Raw genomic sequence first — 12,916 nt, 5'->3', positions numbered from 1 at the left:
GGCAGCCGTGTTGGTCTGAAGCAGTAGAACAAAGCAGGAGTCTCTGGTGCCTCCACAACGAGGTTTGGAAAGTACAGGGGCTATGCTGCTCTTTTACACACACACACTCACTTGTCCGAAAGGAAAGCAAAACAAACAGAAGGGCTGCACTCTCACGAGGTCTGCTGTTGCTAACCCTTCCCCATGAAGTACTTCCTGCTACAATTTAAAGGCACACACACATTTTAAAACTGGACCTGTTTGCAGGTCCTTCCCAAGATCTAGAGGTATAGGGTGGCTGTGGGGGAGGAGCTTCCCCTGCTGGCCAGCTGGCTGGGGGAAGCCTGTAAAACCGGGGAATCCCCCGCTGGGACCTGGGGATTGGGAAGCCTAGAAGGATCAGATGCTAGCTGCATTGAAGCTGGTAGGGCCCAGCCTCGGCACAGGGCAGGCTGGGCAGGCAGAGCGCAAGGGAAGGGAGAGGACTGCCAGTGGGGTGTGGGGGGAGAGGCAGGCAAACTAGACATTTGTCATGGGGATCGGGAGGGGGGGAGCCCAATTTGGCGCCCCCCCTCCCTGCCTAGTTTGCCTAGTGGGCGAGCTGGCCCTGATTCCATACAATGTCTCTCAGGGTCTCTGGCTTCTCAAGGTACCATTTTCATCTCCTGGGTCAACTTTAGGCTTAACCAGAGATATTCAGCCTGGACCAAAACACAACATTTTTTTTCAACAGATGAACTCGGCTAACTTCTATGGAACTTTTTTAATCCATCCATTCTGAACTGGCTGTTTTGTTCCCCATGACATCTTTGGGAAAGGACACTCCAGCTTCTAGATATGGACCATTTCAAGACTTTGGCATTGGGGGGGATGAAAGATATTCTGAGAGAGAAAATTTTAAATAACATGATGAGATCATTGTTGTGCAAGTGCAAGAAATCTGGAATGCTCTTTTATCTGTTGAAAGCTGCTGCTTTTGCTTTGAGGAGGTGTCAGAGTACAATACTGCCCGTTGAGCTTGTTTTCAGAGCTTGCAGGTCACTGAAAATGTCAGGCAATCAAATAGTTCAATATAAAGGGATTGAAGGGGAGTATTATTAGGTGGGTTTAAAAAAACAAAGCCATACACAGTCCATTATTGTTGGTCCTAGGATTATTTCTATGGCTGCTTCCACATGGAGACTTTGTCCTGTGTGGCCATCTGGATGCCTCTGCTACTTTGGGGCATTTCCACCCAGCACACCTAACTCCTGCATTCCTCCCACCTTGGAACCAGGTTTTTAAAAACAAACCATCAAGAATGCTTTGCTCTTACTCAAAGGGGAAACGGTGTATCTCTGAAAATGGTTTACACACAGATTGTCCAGGGAAAGGGTGAAACTAAGCTTGGTAAAGTCAGGGTATTGCTGGTGAGCCCCCCAGCAAGTTCCTCTGCCCCCCTTACCAGCTTGTTGCCAGAAAGGACCTGGCAACCCTATGTTGCAGTGTTTTGCCAAAATAGCTAAGCAGTCAGGACTGACCCTGCCACTAGGCAAATTAGGTGATTGCCTAGGGCGTAGCCTTCTAGGGGCACCAAACTGGTCACACCCAATGTGACTTGGTAATGTTATCAGTTCAGGGAGGCACCAGTAGTTAGCCTTGCCTAGGGTGCCAGAGAGTCTAAGGCCAGCTCTGTAAGCAGCCTGACCAGCAATTGGATGTATACAGTAAAACAGTGAATATATGTCTGTCCATCCCATCCCTCCCTCCCTCCTCCCTCCCTCCATTACTTTTTTTGAGCAGGAACACAGTTCTGGCTGGCTTGGTGTCAGGGGGTGTGGCCTAATATGCAAATGAGTTCCCGTTGGGCTTTTCCTACAAAACAATGGGGATGTCAGTGGGTATGGTCTAATATGCATATGAATTCTACAAAAAAGCTCTGCATTCATCCATCCATTCATCCATCCATCCATCCATCCACATATCTACCCACCCACAGTCCAATTTGTCCAAATAAACCCAATAGTCCAGTGCAGAAGATGACCTGGGCCAATAAAACGCAATAATGTCCCCCCTAAAACAGTGGAGCAGCTCAATGAAGCTATTCATTCATTGCCATCTTGGCCACTGCTTGGCAGCCCTATGTGTAAGTTCTCTATCTTAGTGTCTCCTTCCCTGTCCTTCCCTTACAGAGCAGTGCCTTCCTCTTGGGTGTGAACTGCTCCATATATGGAAGCCCTAGTGGGCCATAGAACTTCTTCAGGACTGACGCTTTTTGCTCTGGCTCCTGCCTCAGTGGTAGGGTTGCCAAGTCCAATTTAAGAAATATCTGGGGACTTTGGGGGTGGAGCCAGGAGACATTAGGGGTGGAGCCAAGATCAAGGCTGTGACAAGCATAATTGAACTCCAAAGGAAGTTCTGGCTATCACATTTAAAGGGACGGCACACAACCAGTAACCAAGATGGCGGCAGTCAAGGAGCTTGGTGCTAATGCTCCTTGAATAACGCCTTCTGCCGCCTCTGCTATGCACTAAAAACTTCCTGCTGCTGCCTACGTCTGTTGCTGCTGTTGGGGAAGGTGAATATTGACTGAGAGCTTTCTACCTCGCCTTTTCCTGAGAAAAAACAAGCGGTTACCTGCGGGGGCCGGTCGGAGCGGGGGCGGCGCGGTCGGCTCGGGCGTGGCCTGCTGGGCGGCGCTGTGGGCTGACTTGTGTTGGGGGTGCGGACCGGCCGCGGACTGACCGCGGGAGGCGTTGGGTGCTGGGGCGACTGTGGCCGCCGGCTGGGGTGCGGAGGAGCCGGGCCTGGCTGGCCGCGGGGGGCGTCGGGTGCTGGGGCGGCTGTGGGGGGAGGCAAGCACGGCCAGCACTGAAGTTCAGAGCAGGGTGCCCAGTCAACTCAGCAGGTAGTTTTTCGCCGCAGGTAGCCTGCAGTTATGCTGGAGGCCACTTGAAACGGGGGGAGAGGGGTAGGGTCTTAAGAGACAGACTGGCCCCTCTCCCCCCGTTTCAAGTGGCCTCCAGCACAACTGCAGGCTACCTACGGCGAAAAAGTTTCAGGAAGGCAGACGCGTCGCCTTCGGCTTTGCACGCTGCTTTCTCTCCCCCCCCCCCACTCCCTCCTTGTTCCCACTCCCGACGAGGACTCGCACCGGCTCTGTGTTGGGGAGCACCAGCTCCCACAGGCTGCTGCTGCTGCACGAACAGCGGAGAAAAAGGAAGCGGATCAGCTCCACACCAGTCCCAAAGGTGAAAAGGAAACTGAGGAGGGCCGGAACCAGCAACAAGAAGGGCAGAAACGCCATGGCGGGGGGTGGGGAGGAAGGCGCTTCTCCCGCTGTCTGGAGGAACTGCCCAGTCGGGGGAGGGGCTTTCCTCTTCTCCGCTTCACCGTAGCTACAGTGAAGCAGAGAAAAGGCGGCAGCAGCGCAGCGGCATCGCTCGTTCCGCGAGTCTGGGTCCTCCGAGATGGGCGCCGTTTCCCCCCCTTCCCCCCGCTTCCATTTTTTTGGGGAGCGGGGGAAGAGGCTGGAAATTCTGGGGTCCCCCGCCAGGGCGGGAGGGTTGGGAAGCCTACTCAGTGGCCTCTGTACACACCAGCCTGTTGCCAGCCTGTCAGAACACCCACTGCCTGAAGTTCCTTCCTAGCCTCTTCTCCCAGCCACCCTTTGTCATGACTGGGGGAGGGCTGGCACCTTGGCCTTCCAAAACCCTCACTGCTCCAGTCACTACTGCTGGCACCCTAGAGCTGCCTTGTCCTCCTCTGGCCTTGCTGGCCTGTCAGGAATGCTTCAGCCACCCTGCCCTCACTGGGCACCTTGGGCAGCCAAATACTCCACTGCTTTCTATTTTTGTAATACTATTCATTTTGCATTGTCTGTGAGACCTCATACTTTTATTGTATTCTTTCATTTTTTGTGGTCCCAAATCCCAATCCAATTACCTGGTTTATTGGATGACTATTTGGTTGCATTACTTTGCACTGTGTAATGTACTTTGAATTCCACTGAAAAAAAGGCAGGCTATCAATAAAGTAAACAAACCCCCCAAATAAATAAAATTAGAAGACTCTTTAAGATATAGAAAACTTTCAGTTATGCAAATATCTCAGTTTGGGAGACTCACATAGCAATCCAAAGCTGGTCTACTCAGAATTCTACTGAAGTCTACTCAGTGGGGCTTACTCCCAGGAAAGAGGACTGCAGGTTTTTTTTTAAGAAAAACCATTGTAACACTTCTTTACGCATTGCAAAGTCAGGAGAATGTCCTCAAATTCTGTCAGTGCTTAGCAAGGAGTGCCTTTTTAAAATACACAATTACTCTTCAGTGTGAGTTGCTGCTAACTGGAAGAGAAGCTTGGCTTGCCGACAGTCTCAGAATCTGTGGACACTTTTGCACTTTCCTGTTTTTAAGCAATCAGCTGGGTTCAGTTTTAAGGTTCCCGGTTCCTGTTAGCACTTCAGTGAGCCATTAATGTGGAACTAATGAGTGGCATGGCTACAACAAGGGTGTGAAAGCCAGCAGATGAAAGCACAGTGGATTGCATTCCCTTTGGGCTACACCAGAAATAGGGACACATTTATTCTGTACGTTCTAAACATTCAGGTCACATAAGGTCATAAAACAGTGAAGGACACAACCAAAGTAAGGTTTTACAGATCTGATCAGTCTCAAAGGCCTATAAATAGGAAACTTTTAAAGAAAAATAAGAGTGATCCTTGTTGGGTAATTCAGCTATTTGGGACAGGTCAGAGGTACGAGGCTGGGGTTTGGGGCTGAATGACAGTAGAAGAAATCTATAAATTCTCTCCAGTTTCTGCAGCATAGGGTTGCCAGGCCCAACTCAAGAAATATCTTGGGATTTCGGGGGTAGAGCCAGAAAACTTTGGGGGTGGAGCCAGGAGCAAGGTTGTGACAAGCATAATTGAACTCCAAAGGGAGTTCTGGCAATCACATTTAAAGGAACCGCATGCCTTTTAAATGCCTTCCCTCCATTTGGAAATAATGAAGGATAGGGGCACCTTCTTTTGAGGCTCATAGAATTGGACCCCCTGGTCCAATATTTTTGAAACTTGGATGGTGTTTTGAGGAGAGGCACTGAATGCTATGCTGCAAATGTGGTGCCTCTACCTCAAAAAACAGCTCCCCAGACCCCCATATATCCATGGACCAATTCTTCAATATACCCTATGAGAATCAGTCTCCATAGGGTATAATGGAGTCCCCAGGTAACATCCCCCCCTTCTGATAACCCTGAAGTGGAGGGAGGGCCTCCAAACCAGGGTATCCCCTGTACACAACTGGAGATTGGCAACTCTACTGTAGCACCTGGTTCTCCTAACCTTGCAGCAGAGAATAAATCCAAGCCATTCATTATCACAGTTGTTGTGGATTGTGTATGTTCCTTGCCCCTATTGTGAGCTCCTGGGCCATTAATAGTGGTGATGGACAGGATTTTCTGAAGATGGTGTCTGTCACATTTGTAACCTGCCTCCCCCAAGGGGCTCAGAGGGGCGTAAATGAGGTTCTCTCGATATACCACCAGAACAGCCCCTTGAGGTAGATAGTGAAGTACTTCACACATGCACATAAACAAACACAGCAACTGTTCTGGCTTAGAGCAGCTCTGAACCTGAGATTACTACATCCAGTTTCAACACTCTGCCGCTGTGCTCCAATACTCCAGGGCTGAGAAATGTGTTCCAATAGGGGAAAAAACCTCTTCTGCGTCTAAAGGCAGTTCTATTCTAAAGGAGTTCTATTTTCTGTTGCTTTTGTTTCCCCAGTTTGAAATGAAATTCTAATTTAAATTGGGAGCCAGCTTATTTTCTTCTTCTGGGGACATGTAGGAATGAAGACTCTCGACACGTGTATTGAGGAAGTGAGGAAAGCTTGCTCTCTGTAAGTCCTGGTTTTATCCATCCCTAATTTCCCAGTACTTTTTCAACCCAGTGTCCCCCCCCCCCCCCAGCTCAAACTGGACCTCAACTGTGCTGCGCCACTACCTGAATTTAAACAGGGCTGACTCTGGCCTTGCCAATTCCCCCTCACTCCTCCCTGTGTGGCAACTTCCCTTCCATTGCCTGTTGCTCTCCCAAATAGTGTTACTCCTCTCCACCCTCCATGCTTCTATAACTGGTCAGCAGAGACACAAGACTGCCAGATAGGGTTGCCAATCCCCAATTTGGAACCACAATGTGCAAAATTAGTCATACAACAATAAATATTTACAACAGATAACAAGATGTCTATTAAAGTGTTTATACTAATTCAGCCATATATCACAAAATTACAAAATGATACACCTGTTGAACATCCACCTGCAGGTATACAAAACAGTTCCAAAGTTCACTGAGAATCTTCAAAGTATATCAGTCCATATATCTTGCAGTCGTGAACTAATATACAAATCAGTGAAGTGGCTACCTTGTCTCCACCAGGACACAGTGCATAGGTCCATAAACAACAGAAGGTCTCAATGGATACACTGAAAACAGTCTAACGTGGATCCTGGATATCTTAGGCATTTCTCTTTAGTTTCTTCAGAGGCTGTTTTCACAACAAACAATTTTTTGCATTTGGAACCACTAATTCAAACAGTTCTTTTTCAACAAGGAGCATGTGCTTCAAACTTGTCGAAGGAACCAGTTGGGGGCAGGGGATCCCCCAGAGGCCCTCCTCTTGCTTCAGGGTTATCAGAAAGTGGGGGGAGGGAGGGAAATGTTTGCTGGGCACTCCATTATACCCATTATACCCCATATGCCCATGGATCGATTCTCCATTATACCCTATGGCAGGGGTGGCCAATGGTAACTCTCCAGATGTTTTTTGCCTACAACTCCCATCAGCCCCAGCCAGCATAGCCAATGGCTGGGGCTGATGGGAATTGTAGGCAAAAACATCTGGAGAACTACCGTTGGCCACCCCTGCACTATAGGAATCACCCACAGGGTATAATGGAGAATCAATCCATGGGTATATGGGGCTCTGGGGGGCTGTTGTTTTTGGTAGAGACACCAAATTTTCAGCATAGCATCTGGTGCCTCTCCTCAAAACACCCTCCAAGTTTCAAAAAGATTGGACCAGGGGGTCCAATTCTAGAGCCCCAAAAGAAGGTGCCCCTATCCTTCATTATTTCCAAATGGAGGGAAGGCATTTAAAAGGTTTGCATTTAAATGTGATTGCCAGAACTCCCTTTGGAGTTCAATTATGCTTGTCACATCCATGCTCTTGGCTCCATCCCCAAAGTCTCCTGGCTCTACCCCCAAAGTCCCCAGATATTTCTTGAGTCAGACCTGACAACCCTAATCCCAGAGCCTTTGTGCACTCAGAAGTCAAGGCAGCATCTTCTGGACAATGGGGGCTTGGCAATGTCTCAAGACCTGATGGAGATGGTGGCCATATCTGGAGAACTGGTGAGTCCCAGGCGGGGGCTGGATACTCAGCTTTGCAGAAGGACAGCTCAGATACTTGGATTAAATATTAAACTGAAAACATAGTCTTTCAGTGCAATCCGAAGTAGAGGCACGCACGCCTCTAAGACCTTGATACAGAGCTATTGCATGACAGGAAGAAGAGGTGTTTGTGATTTGTGTTCAAGGAGATCAGGCTGTATTTCAAGACTCCATTGCAGAAATTTCAAGGGCAAAAAATGCTGAGGAGGAGTCTGTTGTTTCTTTTCTCCTTTTCATTTTGATGATGCTTAGGGAGTTTTTCCAAATTGTTTTTGCATATTTGGAAAGCAAAGTCTGTTTGTCTATTGCTCCAGCACAACCAGCCCTCTGAGAGATTATGTGATCCAAATACTACATCTGAGGCCTTAAGAGGTTCTATTTAGAACCTGGCTTAACATTCAAGCAGTCAGCTGAGCACATTTTTTCCACACAATTTCAATTTCTTTTGCCACATCTTCCTGTGAAAAATTGCACCATCTGGTGTAATGACACAAGGTGTGCAGTGCCCCATACATTTGGAACAGTGTTCCCTCTAAGCTGAGTTAGTGTGAGCTAGCTCACAGTTGTTTGCCTACAGCTCACACATTTTTGTTTTAGCAGGAAAAATGGCCCCAGAGCAAACTAATTTATGCACTAGCTCACAACTTTAATGTCAGTAACTCACAAAGTAGAATTTTTGTTCACAAGACACCATGGTGTAGAGGGAGTATTGATTTGGAATGGTGCAGGAGGCCAGCATTCTAAATTTTCGGAAGTCCTAGAGAAAAGGGAAGAGGATACCTAGCAAACAGATTGCTCTTCTGGGGTTTTAGGTTTAGGAAAACGCAAATGATCAAGCTAGTTCTTAAGTATACAGGATAAATGCAGGCTGTATGAATGAATGAATGAATGAATGAAGGGGGTGTGGCTCAGCAGCAGAGCACTTGCTTTGCATGCAGAACGTCCCAGGTTCAATTCCCAGCATCTCTAGGTAAAAGAACCAAACAGTAGGTGATGTGAAAGACCTCAGTTTGAGACCTTGGAAAGCCACTGCCAGTCTGAGAAGGCAGTATTGGCCTTGATGGACCGAGGGTTTGATTCAGTACGAGGCAGCTTCCTATGTGTGATGCTGTTATGTCTGTGTGCAGTGATTGCAGAGTACACACTTACTACAAGTAGATGCTTGCTGGCATTCAGGGTGGAGGGAAAGAACAAGTTTGGCATTTGCCTCCACTATGCACACAGGTAAAACTTGCCTGTATCCACATCACTAGTAGCAGAGCCATGACAAGAGCACTTGGGCACACAAACTGAGGGCTGCAGGAAATATATAACACTATTTTCTCAGGAGAGACTCCTTCCTAACTTCTATTGCTGTTCCGGGGGTGGGGGGGTGGGGGGGGTGGGGGGGTGGGGGGGGAGACCTCAAGGGGGTTAATTTCTACTGAGGAAAACAGCAAAGATTAACTTGACTCCCCAGTACTATGGCTAATTGCTCCCCCTTCTCCATTTTAGGCTTTTAAAAAGAAATTTGGAACCAGTCACAAATCTCCCATGTAATATGTAGCTTGACCTTTTGTTAATTTAGTTGTAATAGGTGACTATATTTAAACATTGATACAAAAGCTACAGTAATAATTATTGTTTTTGTTAAATTATGTTATCATTTTTAAAAATTAGGTTGCAATGCATTATTTTTAACCCATAAGGAGGAGCATAAAGACACTGAAATATAGAAAACATTGTTCAGGTGTGATGAATGTATTGCTCAAGCAGTGAAATTAAGGCTGTTTCTTTTGAAATAATTCAGCAAGAGATTGGGGGGTGGGAATCAACCAACAAATCTAAATCCTGCAGAATTCTGCAGAATTCTTTAGAAATGTAGTTAATTGACTAAATATCAAAATGATCACTATGGAAACAAATTATTTTTATTTTCCCAGCAAGGGGAATGACTAATGAGACTGCAACCAGGCATTTACAATTCAAAAATAAGGTACAGGACTGCTGATCTTTGAAGACTGAAAACTGAAGGTGAAAAGTAATTTGAAGATTAAGAGGGAGGCGGAACCCACACTGACTGATCTGTGAAACAATTTTCCCTCTTACCATTATTTTGGCATTTTCAGAGAGGCAGCCATGTTAGCCTGTTGCAGAAAAAATAAAATAAGTTCAGTGGCACCTTAAATTTAATTAGCTAATGCTGGAATAAACTTGATTATTCTTTAAAGTGATGCTATACTGGAGGTTGGCAAACCTAGTTCAATCAGTTCCCCTGGAGAAAATGGTAGTTTCAGAATATAGACGCTATGACATCACATCTCTCTTGAGCTCTGTTCCTTCTCAAAAGCTCTTGCAGAGGTTGTCCTTGAAAGGGCAGCTGCTGTGAGAGTCCTCTCAGCCCCTCCCACCTCACAGGGTGTCTGTTGTTGGGGAGGAAGATAAAGGAGATTGTGAGCCACTCTGAGATTCAGAGTGGAGGTCAGGATATAAATCCAATATCATCATCATCATCATCATCATCATCATCATCATCATCATCATCATCATCTCCACCTTCTCAGCTCCTTCTCAAAACTCCCACCTGCCCAAGAATTTCCCAACCCAGAGTTGACAAACCTATTTGTAACCCTTGTTGCATATTTATATATGAAATCTTACATAGTCTAACTCTAGCATGGCTTTGGAAACCTTACAATGGATCTTTAAAGCTGTTGTGCTGATGAGTAGAGGTTAAGGGTCTCCAGAAGTAAAGTTCCTCTTACAGTTAGCTAACACCAGTTTTTGAGTTACAGACTCCCTTTGACCTTAGTGATGACTAGAAATGTGTGCTGGGGCTACTAAGCCCTTCTGTGAGACACAAACTTTATATTTCCAAAGTAGAAAGAACAAGCCCCAAAGGCCGTCTTTGAACAGAAGACAGGCCTTCTCTGCGACTTATCTGTCTTATCTGGATTACTCTTCTCAGCCTTTCTCAGTATAACTTCTTGCTGGGGTTGATGGAAATTATAAATTTCTTGGTCTTTCAATTAAGGTAACATCAGTGGAAGGATAAAGTTGGGCCCTCACAGTACTAGATGTTACCTTGTGTGAAGTACTCATCTTGAAGATGCCTGCTCACCTCAGCAAGACTCCCTGGCCCATCAGAAGAAAACACCTTAAAGTATGCTAGTGGCTGGAGATCACCTGGGATTATAACCAGGGGGGATTGAAAGGGTTCAGTTTAAATGGCTCTCGTAGGTGGCGTGTACACCCAGAAGTGAACACAACTGTGTGTGTGTGGTGGTGGTGGTGGAGCAGGGATAATGCTGGTGAGGGGGCAGGGATAATGCATTATCCCCATCCCCCAGCACATACATACAGTCATCCATGTGTATTTACTTCCAGATGCTTGTGCCATGAACACAAACTGTTTAAATGGAACCCTTTCTATTTCCGCTGGTTCGTGCCCATCCCTATTTATAACTGACCTCCAGGTGAGAGAGATTCATTCACACGGAGAAAATGTCTGCTTGGGAAAGTGGACTCTGTGGAATTATACCCCCATGAAATCCTTCCCCTCTCTAACCCCCTGTTCCTAAAGATCCACCCCCAGAATCTCCAAGCATTTCCCATCCCAGAGCTGGTGACCAAAGAATCTTACCAAAGAGAAGATGACTTAGAAAATGTTCTTTGATAAAATTGCAGTTTTCTTTGAGTTCCATCAAATTCTGACATGTTAATATTTTAATGGAATGATTGCCATATTCATTTTGGCTGTTTTCATTTTTGTTATTTTATATCATGTTATTTTAAAGTTGTACAATGCAATGAGCTAGCTGAAAAAGAAGAGTATAATTAAATACATGTGTATGGGACTAGTTGTGGCTTTCCTGTAGGTGCCCTGGGCTGCCTGCCTCCTATCTAGAGATGTGCCCCAACTAATTCCTGCACGGTGGTGTGTTCTCACTGAGTCATATGAACATCTTTGACTGCCTGAGATGACTTGTGGCTTTCTGGAGACTACGTTTCATTTATACTGAAAATATTTGCTGGAGAGCTCCTAATGAAAGTTCATGCCTTTCTTTTGTTGTGCTGCAAACCTGGCTTTTTAATCACTCACTCACTCTGGGGGGCCTGACAGTGGCAAGGGAGTTCATTTCCAAGTGCACACGATGACGGTCTTATTGTGACATTATATCTCATCAGTAATTACAGAAATTGCTGCTAATGATTACACGTACGGGCTGACAATTGCCACGAGGAGAGAAAAAAAAGAATAACCTTCAAGCTCTCTCTGATTTGTTGAACGCAATAATAGAACAACCTTTGGGAGGGGGAAGACACAGCAGTGATTCTGGTTTCGCCTGTATTTTTCCAACCCCTATTATGAAGAGGTTAATTAAAATATACAATTCTTGTCTCTCGGGTAGGTAATACATCACCTGGTTTTGTTATATGGGTTTCCCGGTTCCAAGTGGGACAAAAGACTTCTTGATAATAAGGGGTGTGTGTGCAATATCTAGTGCTGGTCCATGATGTTTCTGTGCCTTTCCCATTTAATTGCATCTTGAACCTGCTGCTGGAAGGTGTTTATACCTTGCAGCAATCAGTACTCCATGGAGATCTGATAAAACCTCATGACTAAGGACATATGAGCTTGTCTCTTTCTATTTTTGTAGGCTGTCACCATGCCTTTTAGTTTTGCCCATTTTCACAGATGTTACCAACTGATTTATTATATTCCATTCTGCACCATTTTATGGCATTTTATAACCCAATTTTTGCATCACTGGTCTGCAAATGATCCAAACATAGGCTGCCATTTCAACATAATAGTTCTGTGGTTGGCATGACCAAGGAAAAAAAAGACAACTGTATTTTTTGCCTCAATGGGGAGAAACCCAAGAAGGAACATAAACTTTCTTATCAAAATGCCGTATTCACAAAATTAATGACTTTTCCATTTCTTAAGACTTTAGTCTTCTATTTTGAGATCACATTTCTTAAAGTTACTGCCACAGCCACTCGTGGCCTCAGACCAGGGTTCCTTTGTTCATATTGCAAATGGGCACCCTCCCAGGTTCTTCTTTGGACTTTGTGCCTGTCACCTGTTTGGCTATACAGTTGTTCCCCTTGTGCTTGTTCACACTTCTGTGCCCCAATTGTCCTGATGTGCAGGAAGGGCAACAGGGGTCTCCAGACACGGTTGCTTCTCTCTGTTTGCTTCTGTGCCGGGGTAACTTGGAGGATTGTCCTGTACTGCAGCTGTCTTTCTTAAAGCTGGCTGTCCCTGGACTGCCTCCCAGTTGGCTTCTAGTCCAGATGTTCCAACTACCCCATTCTCTGAAGCCATCTATGGCTCCTGCCACATCTGCTCAGAAGGAGGTGTGTGTGCTCTCCTATCAGTGACTGTCCTGCCCTTGCCCAATGTTGCTTTCTCCTAGCCTGCACTGCCCCTCTGCTGCTTCTTCAGCATTCCTCTCACCCTGCTTCTGGCCTGCAGCCATCTTTCAATGGTGAGGGTAGTTAAATGAACTTTCC

Source organism: Heteronotia binoei, chromosome 9, assembly GCF_032191835.1.
Source record: "Heteronotia binoei isolate CCM8104 ecotype False Entrance Well chromosome 9, APGP_CSIRO_Hbin_v1, whole genome shotgun sequence".
NCBI lineage: Eukaryota > Metazoa > Chordata > Lepidosauria > Squamata > Gekkonidae > Heteronotia > Heteronotia binoei.
The sequence above is the reverse complement of the archived record's forward strand: the minus strand, read 5'-3'. Positions refer to the sequence as shown.